Source organism: Ranitomeya imitator, chromosome 2 (genome assembly GCF_032444005.1).
Source record: "Ranitomeya imitator isolate aRanImi1 chromosome 2, aRanImi1.pri, whole genome shotgun sequence".
NCBI classification, from domain to species: domain Eukaryota; kingdom Metazoa; phylum Chordata; class Amphibia; order Anura; family Dendrobatidae; genus Ranitomeya; species Ranitomeya imitator.
The window spans coordinates 410763006-410778995 of NC_091283.1; positions in this window are offsets into that span (position 1 = coordinate 410763006).

Here is a 15990-nt window from a genome sequence, read left to right on the forward strand (position 1 = left end):
ATAGATAGATAGATAGATCTATAGATAGATATTAGATAGATAGATAGATAGATAGATAGATAATAGGTATTTGTGATTTAGTATACATTGTAGACGTTTTCTTCACTGTTGAGCACAGAGCTGTTTGTAGTCGGGGCTCTGGTCATGCAGCATCTGTGGCCGCGTATCTAATCTGATCTTATTACCATGGTCCATTTCGGGTCTGGATTAGTCCTTCATGACTTTTGCCATGGCTGCACCCCGGGGTCCTTGACTCAAAGTGATCCCCCCAAGCACCAATTATCTGCTGGTCGTATCTCCCTTTGATGTGGCCCTTTCTCTCTATGACCCCGTCTCCTCCATGCCCCGGACCAGGTCTGCGTCCTGCACACGGTGTACATGGCCGCCTCTGCGGCTTTATAATTCACACTGTTTCCACGCCTTTACAAGACTCAATTAAAAATTAATCAGGAGAGTAGAGTGGTTATATATGACCTGCGTGGCCTCGGGCTATAGAGACACACTGCTGGTTGCCGCATTTTTGCTGCTGCTCCGGGCTCCGAAGCTTTTTGTCTGGGCAGAATAATTATACTATTTTTCATTAGATGTAAAATCCTGAATTCTAGATTGGATTATGAGAAATATGGTCACATAAACCTCGCTGCCCAGACGTGTTACAAGAAACCAAATATACCAATGTGCTCCAAACCAGACATAGAAGGTGCCCTGAAATTACGAGGGAGGAAGGGGCCCACCTAGGGTGTGCAAATATTGCCCCCGGAATAATGAATAGTAATAATCACAGCAAAGTGAGGGAAAGCCAAGAAGATGTGATAGATAGATAAATAGATAGCAAGGTGACACTAAACCACCTTGACTACACAGGGACTCCTTGACCGCCATGTACGTCTCCACCAGGCTCACATGGTCATCTTGCATTCTGGAGATCTCCCTGGGCAATGCAGCACTGAATCGACTAGGGCAGTGAGTGAATTAACCAGATCCATCCCCATCTATGATGGGGAACAAGTCTCTGCCTACAGTCAATTTTTGCACAAGGGCATGAATAAGATCCCGTGTGATCGAAACGCGTTGCCTATATTCATGTAACCACCTGCGTCCTTGTTACTTTGTAAGGATGTCCTTTTTAATGAAGTTGGACTAATAAAGAATTTTGCCATTTTATTGGAGCTGGAGTTTCCACGTTTTCGTATACTGCAATTGCTTGGCGTCTTGGTCTGGACGAATCTCCGTGCTCAATTATCTATGGTCTGGTTGGTGAGCTGGCTGCGGCTTATTGCCGTTTATTTTTTCTATTGTAGCTGGAACTGTTGTGTCAGGAGTTTATTTTTCCCTTGCTGTACCTACTGCTACTGCTGCTGCCATTGCTACTGCTGGATATTGGCCTGGACCCCTTCCCAACATTTGCAGTACATACGTCACGATCGGGAAGGACTTCCCGACCAATGCAGCATATATATGTCATGGAAAATCGCCTGTACACAAGGGGCTGTGCGCAGTCGGTCACCGCCAAGTCTCTGCTGATTCTGACTGTGGACACCCGCTCTCAGTGCCAGGTGTGGTAACCCCCTAAATGCTACTATCGCAGCATTTAATGAGCAGGCAGAGGGTAGAAAGCCCCTCTGCCCTTGGATCGGAGAGGGAAGAAAGCCCCTCTGACTGTCACGGTTCCACCCCTCAGTGTGACTGGGATGCAGTTACTGACAGCTCAGACACCCAATCTGGTATAGGGGTGTGCTGAAGCTGTCGGTACTTTGACAACGTGGCCACCCGATCTGGTACAGGGGCATGCTGAGCTGTCAATGTGTTGATTGATAGCTCAACTATCCAATCTGAGACTTTGAGACGTCGGCTGTCTCTATGTGGTCATTATTTCAGTTATTTGCCATGCTTCTTAACTGAGCTGTGTCTCCCAGAACTCTGCCAGACGTACATTCAGCCTGGGAGATTTGTGCTTTCCTGTGCCTTGAGTTCTGCATGCTTGCTCTGTTGCCTGACTTTAGAATTCATTGTGACCAACCCCCTGTTTAACCCCTTCAGCTCTGATCCGTTATCCTCCCGGGACTCTGACCTTGGGACGTTACCTGACTACGCTTTTGTCTCTTCCTTCTGTTTATAACGTACCCTCCTGGCTTGTGACCTTGGACTCCTTGACAACTCTGACTCATGGCTTGGCCGTGAGAAGTGACTAGCATCACACTGACATTGGATCCCTATCGTTGCCATGGTGATCCGATGTCATCATGACGATATCCAGGTCACCAGGCACTAGCAAGTTAGTTAGATCATGCGCAGTGCATGATCTAACTAGCTTGTGTCTGCAGGGCTGACAGGCTATAAGGTATTCTGCATCGCTATACCTTATAACTGGGATCAGATTGCAGAAAATGAGAGTCCTATAGTGGAAATAAGCAAAAAAAAAGTTTTTAAAAAGTTGTAGAAATATTTTTAAAAAAATCACAAAATAATGATAAAAATATATACAGCTCTGTCAAAAAATAAGAGACCACTGCAAAATGTTCAGTTTGTCTGATTTTTCTCTTCATAGGTATATTTTGGAGTAAAATGTAAATTGTTCTTTTAGTCTATAAACTTCTGACAACATGTCTCCGAATTTCCAAGCAATACATTTTTTATTTTTTTTCTGATAAAGAAAAATGGTCAAAATTAAAATAAAACAGAGCTTTCAGACCTCGAATAATGCAAAGAAAACAAGTTCAAAGTCATTTAGAGACAACAATACTAATGTTTTAACTCAGGGAGAGTTTAGAAATCAACATTTTGTGGAATATCCATGATTTTTAATCACAGCTTTCATGCGTCTTGGCATGCTTTCCTCCAGTCTTTCACACTGCTTCTGGCGCAAAAATGTAAGCAGTTCTTCTTTGTTTGATGGCTTGTGACTATCCATCATCCTATTGATTACATTCCAAAGGTTTCCAATGGGATTCAGGTCTGGAGATTGGGCTGCCCATGAGAGGGTTTTGATGTGGTGGTCTCTTTTTGCCAGAGCTGTATATAGTGTACCCATAAATAAATATTATTACAAAAAAGAAAATTAAATAAACAATAAATGCTGAAAACCTCATTTTGTCATGCAAAAAACAAGCTACCATACAGCTCTATCAGCGGAAAAATAAAAAAGTTACAGCTCTCAGAATAAAGTGATACAAAAATAATTAGTTTTTTCTGTAAAATAGTTTTTATTATGTAAAAGCGCCAAAACATAAAAAATAGATAAATGTGGTATCACTGTAATTGTACTGGCCCGAAAAACAAAGCTATCAATTTTACCAAATGCAGAATGGCATAAAAAAAAACTATTCCTGAATTACTAGTTTTTGTAAAATCTGCCTCCCAAAAATCAGATTAGAAAGTGATCAAAAGATGTCATAAGCCCAAAAATGATGCCAATAAAAACGTCAACAGGTCCCGCAAAAAAAACAAGCCATAACATGACTCTGTCAGCAAAAACATGGAAAAATTATAGCTCTTAAAATATGGTGATGCAAAAACTTGTTTTTTTTAAAAAAAAAAGCGTCTTAGTGTGTGACAGCAGCCAAACAGAAAAACTCGATATAAATCTTGTATCACTGTAATTGCATCGACCTGAAGAATAAAGTTGTCTAATCACTTATACCGCATAGGGAACGGTGTAAAAAAATAAATACAACCAATTCTTCACATGCTGTTGATTTGTTAATTCATTTGCAGTAAGACTCGGCTCACATCTATCTTGCGCTCTATGCTGAGCACTTACACTGGGGTTTCCATGTAAATCTCCAAAATATGTGATTCAGACGGTATCCTCGGCAGAAGATTGCCTATAATGAGGCAGATGGAGGCACTGTGGATACCATCTGACCTGTGATTGGGCAGTGTCCGTCTTTATAGGACCGCATAAGAGTGCCTTCGGCCGCAGAGTGACTCTGCTGCCTCACTATAGAGAGTGGCTCCCTCGGGGGGTTCATCTGAATTACAGCACTTGAACTTTTAAAGGAAAGCCCCAAAGTAAGTGCTCAGCATAGAGCACTGGATAAATGTGATCCAAAATGTTATGTAAAATGTTTCCATTAAAAGCTTCAACTGAATCCACAAAAAAAGCAAGTCCCCACTTAGGGCCATCATCTGTCAATGGGAGTATAAGGGGGCTTCCACGTTAGTGGTAGTACAAAGTCACTGGAAAAGCTAAATAGCCCTCTCCCCAAAAAGAAATTCAGCAAATTTTGTGCTCCCAAATCCAAATCCCCCCTCCCTTCTGAGCCCGAGTGTGCTTAAACTGCAGCTAGTGTCCACATATTTGGCAATTCTGTAGCGATGAGAGCTTGCCTAATTTACATGTGCATGCCCTCCAGAAGAATGATCTTGGCACAATGAACGGGCACGTCAACATACTGGTCACTACAATGGCAGTTTGCAATTTTCTCTCAGCTGCTGCTGCTTGTTTCTGGAAAACTCCTATGGAGTCAAAATCGTCACAATACCTGTACATAAATTCCCAAAGGGGTATATTTTTCAAAATGGGGTCACTTGAGGAGGGTTGGTGCAGTGTGATAGACAGGCAGTGACCACAGTAAAGTTCCAAAAGAAAAGTCCCTTTAATGCCAACTCACAAAATTATACAGCACACAATATCCTCCAAATCGCCATCGGGAAACATATCCTCCAGTTTGCAGCCCATAAACATGCCAGCCCACCTCCGAGACCAGTTGCCATGGGCGACTGCACTGCTGCTTGTGCTGCGGGTGCCTGGCCTTTTATCTCCCTTGGCTTTTTGGCTCTGCTTGCCTGTGTTGCCCCACATGGGTGGAGCTCTGCAGAGCCTTCTGCTCTGCCCTCCTGCAAACATCAAACTGATACTGACCATGACTCTGACACACCCAAACCCTTTACTGCAGGGTTTGTAACTGGAATCTGTAACCATGGGCCATATGGAAAAGCCAGGCTGTGGGGGGAAACGGACTGCCCCACTATCATTCTGTAGTCCATTTAAAAAATAAAAGCCCAGCAGGTTTTCTGAAATCTGCCCTGGACAAATAGCTTGTCCATGACCTATACATACTTTTATTCTGCATTGCAATCACAGCTACGCCTGTGACTGCAATGCAATCCCATGGCCTCAATACGCCCCCGTGCGCATCCTGCGGGAATCACACAGCGAGCCTCAAATGTGACACTGGTCACAGCCTTACAGGGCATACAAATTAAAAGTTTGAAAATTGCAACATTTTCAAAATTTTTGCCAAATTTCCATTTTTTTCCACCAATAAACGCAAGTCATATCGGCAAAGTTTTACCACTCTGATGAAGTACGACATGTCACGAAAAAACACTCTCAGAATCAGTGGGATATGTTGAAGCATTCCAGAGTTATTATCAGGTAAACTGACACAGAATTGTAAAATTTGGCCAGGTCATGAAGTTGAAAACAGGCTTGATGGTGAAGGGATTAAAGGGGAACCTGTAACCAGTTTTTTTCAATATAACCTACAGCATACTCGCCTATGGTGTTGTCTGGTCTGATGGGTGTCGCTGTTCTTAGTCCGATGCATCCTCTCTTCTTTTGATGTTGTCATCCTTCTGTGCTTCATGTGGATAACGCATCCTACGTCTTCCACACAGTGTTCCTTTTCGCGCATCTGCACAGGTGCACTTTTTTCTGCCCTGCTGAAGGCATAGAAAAGTACTGCAGTGCGCATGCGCTGGAGTTCTGTAGACCTTTCCCGATGCATGCTCACTGCAGTACTTTACTCTGTCCTCAGCAGAGCAGAGAGAAGTGCGCTAGCCCACAAGTGCAAAGGAGAACACTGTGTGGATGATGTAGGACATATCACTCACACGAAGCACAAAAGGACGACCAGATGAAGCCCTGGACCAACACCAGTGATGCCCATCGGACCAGATCGCCTCATAGCTGAGTATAATAAAAGGTCTTTTTTTCCGTTGTACTGTGAATTGGAGTCATATGTGCAGTGTCTCTGCGCTAGGGCATCACAGAGCTCAGACTCTGAAGGGGAATGATGGGAGTAGAAGCATCAGCAGATGCTCCCTCTTCCATCATTGTTTTCAACTCTACTGGCAAACAGGATGCCGAAACAGTTGAACAGTTGAAATAAATCAGGTTCGCCTCCTGACAAAGGGACGAAACGCGCGTTGGGGAGCTTGGGAAAATCATGCACAGCAGATCATCACTCATGTAAGTGCTTGTGAACAACATGTCTTAACTTAATCCCGTATTAGTATGAATTTCTATTCTATAGGACACTACTTGGGTCTAAGAGTCAGGATAGAACTGTGCACTTTACACATCGGTAGTAGATCAGGGCAGCACAGTGGATAGCACAGCAGCCTTGCAGCGCTGGAGTCCTGGGTTCAAGCCCCACTAAGGACAACATCTGCAAAGAGTTTGTATGTTTGTATGTTCTCTCTGTGTTTGCGTGGGTTTCCTCCGGGTACTCCGGTTTCCTCCCACATTCCAAAGACATACTGATAGGGAATTTAGATTGTGAGCCCCAATGGGGACAGCGACGATAATGTGTGCAACCTGTAAAGTGCTGAGGAATATGTTAGCGCTATATAAAGATTATTATTACTATTATCAGATGTGTGTTGGCGCATTTTCCCATTTAAATCAAGTAGTGACCTTTATGATTATACCTGTTGGTGTTGGATTTACAATTATGATTTTGTGATTTTGCTGCATTAACTCTATGTGGTTTTGTAGTTATGTTAAATAAAGTGATAACTACCCAGAGACTCCAGTACAAAACCCTAACCATGACATACAAAGCCATCCACAACCTGTCTCCTCCATACATCTGTGACCTCGTCTCCCAGTACTTTCCTGCACACAACCTCCGATCCTCACAAGATCTCCTTCTCTACTCCCCTCTTATCTCCTCTAACCACAATCGCATACAAGATTTCTCTCGCGTATCACCCCTACTCTGGAACTCTCTACCACAACATATCAGACTCTCGCCTACCATCGAAACCTTCAAAAAGAACCTGAAGACCTACCTCTTCCGACAAGCCTACAACCTGCAGTAACCACCGATCGACCAAACCACTGCACGACAAGCTCTACCCTCACCTACTGTATCTTCACCCATCCCTTGTAGATTGTGAGCCCTCGCGGGCAGGGTCCTCTCTCCTCCTGTACCAGTTGTGACTTGTATTGTTCAAGATTATTGTTCTTGTTTTTATTATGTATACCCCTCCTCGCATGTAAAGCGCCATGGAATAAATGGCGCTATAATAATAAATAATAATTTTTTCAAAAATAGCACAGTATACTGGATCTTTCTCATGTGTGGTTCCTGACTTTGTCAGTTTTATGTGCTTTGACTCATTTAGGGGATTTTTGTGATGTGTTAAGCCTTTCAAAGAGTCCAAAAAAGCAGGGTTTCCGGATGGTTTATTGGGTTTTTCACCAGATCGAGAATCCCTCTATCTAAACACTCATCGATGGGCGTGAAAGTTATATAGGGGAGGGTGTGGTTTGAAAAAATAGAACATCTCTCCAGGAAACACCACGAAAAAGTTAGCAAGTTTGCTTTAATTCGCTAATACTCACAGTTGTCATTATGAAATAAATCACGTAGACCACTCTAAATGAGAGGCACTGGGTCCAGCTGCTCAAAGGTTATCGTTGGTATCAATAACCACTCATTTAATCTGCAGTGGTAATAATTGGCTAACTTTCAAAAACTAAACAATCATGTATTATGTGGTCACTCTGAGTCCTCCACAGGGGGAGACACTCTGTAAACTGATAATCAGTTATATATCTTTGTAGGTTGCTGTCTACTCTCCTCTTTCTATAGGATCTTGATAGCAATGATAGCACAATATGTCAGGATGAGTCTACAATAAAGTCTGAAGTTTTCCCAATCTGATTGTATGCAATCTGCTGGTGATCTGCTCTTCTCTTTATTGTTCTGAGGTTAACCACTTGGTGTCTGGCTGAGAGCCCTAGGGCAGCGTACATCATCATTTCTCTATTACTCTCTCCACAGGCGATGAGGTCTGTTAACAGCGTGTGCAATCTGCTTCATCATTCACTTGTAGCCCTGCAGGTAATCACATGTTTAATGACTGTCATAGGGTTGGATACAAAGGGTTAATTTCTATTACTGCAACGTTTCTTTGATGCTAGATGTAGACATCCAATGGATGGTGCAAAGAATATCCAGTAATTAATTATATTGTATTATACATACGAGACCTCCACATATCCTTCCACTACCAGCAGAACAGCAGAATAATGAGTGCAGCTCTGAAGTATAATATAGGAGGTAACTTAGGATCAGTACAAGATAAGTAATGTAATGTATGTACACAGTGACTGCACCAGCAGAATAGTGAGTGCAGCTCTGGAGTATAATACAGGATGTAACTCAGGATCAGTACAGGATAAGTAATATATGTACACAGTGACTGCACCAGCAGAATATTGAGTGCAGCTCTGGAGTATAATACAGGATGTAGCTCAAAATCAGTACAGGATAAGTAATGTAATGTATGTACACAGTGACTGCACCAGCAGAATAGTGAGTGCAGCTCTGGGGTATAATACAGGATGGTACTCAGGATCAGTACAGGATAAGTAATGTAATGTATGTACACAGTGACTCCACCAGCAGAATAGTGAGTGCAGCTCTGGAGTACAGGATGTAACTCAGGAACAGTATAGGATAAGTAATGTAATGTATGTACACAGTGACTGCACCAGCAGAATAGTGAGTGCAGCTCTGGAGTATAATACAGAATGTAACTCAGGATCAGTGCAGGATAAGTAATATAATGTATGTACACAGTGAATGCACCAGCAGAATAGTGAGTGCAGCTCTGGGGTATAATACAGGATGTAACTCAGGATCAGTACAGGATAAGTAATATAATGTATGTACACAGTGACTCCACCAGTAGAATAGTGAGTGCAGCTCTGGGGTATAACACAGGAGGTAACTCAGGATCAGTACAGGATAAGTAATGTAATATATGTACACAGTGACTGCACCAGCAGAATAATGAGTGCAGCTCTGGAGTATAATACAGGATGTAACTCAGGATCAGTGCAGGATAAGTAATGTAATGTATGTACATAGTGACTGCACCAGCAGAATAGTGAGTGCAGCTCTGGAGTATAATACAGAATGAAACTCAGGATCAGTGCAGAATAAGTAATGTAATGTAATGTATGTACACAGTGACTGCACCAGCAGAATAGTGAGTGCAGCTCTGGAGTATAATACAGAATGAAACTCAGGATCAGTGCAGGATAAGTAATGTAATGTAATGTATGTACACAGTGACTGCCCCAGCGGAATAGTGACTGCTGCTCTGGAGTATAATACAGGATGTAACTCAGGATCAGTACAGGATAAGTAATGTAATGTATATACACAGTGACTGCACCAGCAGAATAGTGAGTGCAGCTCTGGAGTATAATACAGGATGTAACTCAGAATCAGTACAGGATAAGTAATGTAATGTAATGTATGTACACAGTGACTGCACCAGCGGAATAGTGAGTGCAGCTCTGGAGTATAATACAGAATGAAACTCAGGATCAGTGCAGGATAAGTAATGTAATGTAATGTATGTACACAGTGACTGCACCAGCAGAATAGTGAGTGTAGCTCTGGAGAATAATACAGGATGTAACTCAGGATCAGTACAGGATAAGTAATGTAATGTATATACACAGTGACTGCACCAGCAGAATAGTGAGTGCAGCTCTGGAGTATAATACAGGATGTAACTCAGAATCAGTACAGGATAAGTAATGTAATGTAATGTATGTACACAGTGACTGCACCAGCGGAATAGTGAGTGCAGCTCTGGAGTATAATACAGAATGAAACTCAGGATCAGTGCAGGATAAGTAATGTAATGTAATGTATGTACACAGTGACTGCACCAGCAGAATAGTGAGTGTAGCTCTGGAGAATAATACAGGATGTAACTCAGGATCAGTACAGGATAAGTAATGTAATGTATATACACAGTGACTGCACCAGCAGAATAGTGAGTGCAGCTCTGGAGTATAATACAGGATGTAACTCAGGATCAGTACAGGATCAGTAATGTAATTTATGTACACAGTGACTGCACCAGCAGAATAGTGAGTGCAGCTCTGGAGAATAATACAGGATGTAACTCAGGATCAGTACAGGATAAGTAATGTAATGTATATACACAGTGACTGCACCAGCAGAATAGTGAGTGCAGCTCTGGAGTATAATACAGGATGTAACTCAGGATCAGTACAGGATCAGTAATGTAATTTATGTACACGGTGACTGCACCAGCAGAATAGTGAGTGCAGCTCTGGAGTATAATACAGGATGTAACTCAGGATCAGTACAGGATAAGTAATGTAATTTATGTACACAGTGACTGCACCAGCAGAATAGTGAGTGCAGCTTTATACCTTAAATCTAATACCATAAAACCAATGGGCAAATATTTAGGACAAAGAATGTTGCCCAGTCCCGAAGTCTGCAGTCCATAGCTCACAATGACTGTGTAATTTCCATGATTGCTGTTATACACCAAAAGTGATCCAAGCACATGTCAAATAATTTCATCAAATATATCCTAATGGCTGACGGATAGCAAAGTAATCCACTCATCTCCACTAATACATGTGTTGCAGTTTCCAGTCGCTGCCAGAAGGAGACAGAAAATCTTCTGTCGCTTTTTTAATTGCTGGCCGGTGTAGCCAAGTACACAGGAAGTCCGCATGTAGAATCTAAAAATCACACAACTAGTTACAGATTTTGCAAATATATAATTTGCATAATCCAATGGAATGACTAAATAGCTTGGCTAACAGAGTACTGTCCTCAAATTGTAAATGTTTTCCTGCCTTCTGATGACTTACATTTCTTGGCTCGAGTGATGAGCACGCATTTCTTTTACTGTCAGTAGGTTGCTTCTATATACAGTCATACAGTGTACAAATCACCATACCTTACCTCATGAAGTTCCACATATACCTTAGCCAAATAGCACAATATATAACTTATAAAGGCTATCTATATATATAATTGCCTAAGGGTTTTTCCGTCTGTCTGTCTGTCTGTCTGTCTGTCTGTCCTGGAAATCCCGCGTCTCTGATTGGTCAAGGCCACCAGGCCTCGACCAATCAGCGACGGGCACAGCAACGATGATGTCATAAAGGACGTAGACATCCCGCGTCTGATTGGTCGAGGCCGCCAGGCCTCGACCAATCAGCAACGGGCACAGCGACGATGATGTCATAAAGGACGTAGAAATCCCATGTTTCTGATTCAGCGACGGGCACAGTATCGACGTAGATGTCATAATGGTTGCCATGGCGACGATGATGTCATAAAGGTTGCCTCGACCAATCAGCGACGGGCACAGTCTGCCGCGAATTCTGGAATCATCATTGTCCATATACTACGGGGACATGCATATTCTAGAACACCCGATGCGTTAGAATCGGGCCACAATCTAGTGATGTAATATACATGGAAAAAATAATATATTGCAGAGTGCATAAATACCACCAAATGGTGCTGAAGGTAATTGCATCATACAGTGAATACAAATAGCTCCCAGAACTCTATACAAAATAATAATAATTTATAAACATAAATAACTCTTCCATACAGTGCGGTCACCAACTATACGCTGCTAAAATAATATACTGCATAGTGCCTAAGTACATACCGCCAAACAGTGCTCAAATATAGCTTCATACAGCAAACAAAAAATTCTTCCTTATATAAAGTAATTTAATACCAGTTATATAAAATACTTAAATAACACTGCTATGCTGTGTTGTCACCTTTGCAACTTGTAAAAATAATATACTGTCCACAGCCTAAGTATATACCGCCATACAGTGCCTAAATGATAACATCAAAAAGTGACCAATAAAGCTCTATACGTAACATTACATAATCTAATAAAAGTTACGGTATATAAAATATCCTTTGGAAATAATGCTGCTATATAGTGTTGCCATCAGCCCACATATACAGTAATCTAATACCATAACAATACTGCTATTCTTTGCTCAAATAATAGCTTCAAACAGTGAACAAAAAACTGTTTCATATATAAAATTGTTTAAAAACAGTTATATAAATTATACATGGTAAATAACACTGCTATATAGTGCTGCCACCATCACAGACACTCTGCAACATGTTAATTTTGCAGTCTAAGTAAATATCAACAACATACAGCGCTCAAATAATAGTATCATACAGTGACCAAAAAACAGATCCATATCTTGAGCAATATAATGCTACTTATATAAAATATACACAGTAAATAACACTGCTATATAGTGCTGCCACATGTATGCACTGCAGATATAATATACAGCACACTGCCTATGTAAGCAGCAGCATGCAATGCTCAAATAATGGCGTCATACAGTGTACAAAAATTATAATCAGCACAATGCCACTAGGGATGAGCGGACCCGTCAATGTTCAGGTTGGTCGTGTTCGACCAAACTTTAGTCCAAAGTTGGGCTCGGGTACCAAAACTGTACCCGTATGTTAAAAACAGACTTGCGGTGGACGCCGTGTCTAGAGGCGGTTCTTCTTCCCCTCTCCATCCAGCATTTTCAGTTAGCGGGTATTTTACCCTGCAGGTGGTCATTCCCCACCGTATCGTCTTTGCTCTCCAGCTCTTACTATCTCCCCTATCTACGCTATTAGGGGCGTTCTACCTATGCGCTAAATTCAGCTAGATCTTTCTCAGCTCCATCTCCCTGGCCATATCGGCCTTCATAGGCACGTGACTGATGAAAGTCCCAAGGGACTGAAACGTTTCTTGTGCCACCAATAAATCGTTTCTACGGTTACTGAAGTTGAGTGCTAGACTTTCTTGCTATAGTTAGTCAGAAGCTGACTGGGTTGGATTCAGGCAACATCCCGTGGCAGGGGGTGTTGCAGGGAGAAGACACAGGGGGGTCCCTGTCAGGCGTGGGAACCTGGCAGGTGCCTAGCGAACAGAACGTAACGGAACCGCGCCTGCACACCCCGCGGCGGTATCCTAAGAGAGAGACACGAATGGAAGGATATTGTGGAACAGTGTAAACGAGATCAAGTACAAAGGAGAACCAGTAGGAGTCGTGCCGTGAGACCGAGGCAACATCCTACTGAGGCACGTAGCCGGTGGCCGGAACACCGCGGGAGTAACTGACTCTAGGCCTTACTTCGAACTCCGCAGGACAGTTAGTTATAGGTTGGCTGTCTCACCTAAACACCTACGAAGACATAGGGGGCAACAGTGGGAGAGGGGCGTCTCTAGGGTCCCGGAAGACCTCCAGGCCTTCCCGTCATATGGGTGCGTCCTAGCCATAACATACCTGGGGGACGTTGAACTAGAAAGATCTGGAACCAAAGAGAGAGAGAGCTGTAGAGAACGAACGAACGAGAACAGCAGTTGTGAGGACTATTCCGAATGCTCAGCAGGGTAGGACTACAACACACAGGCGCTAGTGGTAGGCAACGATTTCCATCTGCGAAGGAAACTCTGGAGGTGCCCATCGGACCGGCCGGTCTCAGCTAGCCCTGTTAAGCGTGCTCTGGATTGAGGATCCTGAAGTCTTCAGTAAAGAGGTAAAGAGACTGCAACCCTGTGTCCTCGTTATTGACTGCACCCTACACCATTACCATCTACCTCATTGGGAAGCCCTGGGGACATACTTCACCTGTGGGAAGGTATACCATCCAGCTGCCATTCCATCACCCCAGCGGACCCCACAGCAGCGTCGTTCACCCTGACCGAACACCACAGGTGGCGTCACGAACCCCTGACAGACTGCACCACCGTTATTGGACGCCCCTTAGCAGGGTCGCGGATCGGGTGTAGCCACCGTGACAGCCTCAGAACCGAACCAGAGAGGCCCGGTACCGAGAACGCGTGGCCCTGTGTCTGGGGGCGATCCATATGTATAAAAGGATCTAACAAGAATAGGTACAATAAATAACACTGCCATACTGTGCTGTCACCATCATAGACTGCACAGTGTCTAAATAAGTACTACCATACAGCACTCAAATAATAGCATCATATACTGACCATAAATAGCCCCATATATGAAGTTATTTCATAAGTTATATAAAATAGCTACAGCAAATAACACTGCTATATAGTGCTGCCACCATCATAGATTGCAAAAATTACAAAAATTATGTACTGCACTGTGCCTAAGTAAATACCACCATACAGTGCTCCAATAATAGAGCCATACAGTGACCACAAAAACATGTTCATATATAAAGTATTCTAATGAACAATGCTATGGGTTATCCAAATAATACTGCCATACCTGAAACCTTAAAGTCAGCTATGACTGCAATTACAGAATCTGAAGTCACATCCTTTATATGACCATGTTGGATTGAAGAGGTGTAGGAACACCCCAAATAAATTAGAGGATTGGCTGCTCCCAATGTAATCAAGGGGTTTATTTGATATTCCTCAAATGTATGTAAGAGGTTCCCCAACTCTCGCACCAACATTTTCATCCATTATCGAAAATTTGAGACCCTCCTAAATATATTAGTTGGATGGCTGGTCTATCTAAGACAGTGTTCCCCAACTTCGGTCCTCAAGAGCCACCAACAGGTCAAGTTTTCAGGATTTCCTTAGTATTGCAAAGGTGATAATGGCATCATCTGGACAAGCAAGCATTCAATCACCTGTTCAATTCTAAGGAAATCCTGAAAACATGACCTGTTGGTGGCTCTTGAGGACCGGAGTTGGGGAACACTGATCTAAGAAAAGGGTTGGACATGTTTGGTTTCCACATGTCAGAACCTTTTGTTCTAACAGGAGATAAACCACTACCAAGAGTTCCTGACAGTGACTAAAGGCACCGTCACACATAACGATATCGTTAACGATATCGTTGCTTTTTGTGACGTAGCAACAATATCGTTAACGAAATTGTTATGTGTGACAGCGACCAATGATCAGGCCCCTGCTGGGAGATCGTTGGTCGCTGAGGAAAGTCCAGAACTTTATTTTGTCGCTGGATCTCCCACTGACATCACTGAATCGGCGTGTGTGACGCCGATTCAGCGATGTCTTCACTGGTAACCAGGGTAAATATCGGGTTACTAAGCGCAGGGCCGCGCTTAGTAACCCGATGTTTACCCTGGTTACCGTTGTAAATGTAAAAAACAAACACTAAATACTTACATTCCCGGTGTCTGGTCATGTCCCCCGCCTTCAGCTTCCAGCACTCAACAATCACCCGATGTTTACCCTGGTTACCCGGGGACTTCGGCATCGTTGGTCGCTGGAGAGCTGTCTGTGTGACAGCTCTCCAGCGACCACACAGCGACGCTGCAGCGATCGACATCGTTGTCGGTATCGCTGCAGCGTCGCTTAGTGTCACGGTACCTTTACACCCTTAAGTATACATGCATGACCAGCCAAGATAAGTGTACAAATATAAGGGGTTCGGAAGGATTGGCCAGTTGAAACTTTGAGAAACACCAATCTAAATGACTGGCGGCATCTATGTTGGTAGACCACATTCCTCTATGAAATGCCATCCTCCTCCACCTCCCTTGTACTTCCTTAGATATTTGGTCTTCGGAAAGAGAGATACATATCAGATGAAGACCTTAAATTATCCAAAAATGGTGATTTCCAAGCAATTAGTCTAAAACAATAGGTGTATTGGTCATTTCCATATCTAGAGGGCCTCATTGATTGTAAACGCTTTGCCTTGGGAAAGGACATGGCTGTGGAGCCACTAACCTTTAATTCCCAAGTGAAAGCTGAAGCAGCCCTCTGACCCTTTCTCCAAGGGCTGCTTCCTCTGTATAATAGAGATGAAGCGGGGGTCTACCAGCCTCCATCCCAGGCTCACATCACCAATGATCACAGCACGTGAGAGTGACAAGGTGTACTGATAACAGCCTGCCATCATATAATTACCCCCCATTCACTATTCAGCAGCTCTATAGTCCGAGCCGC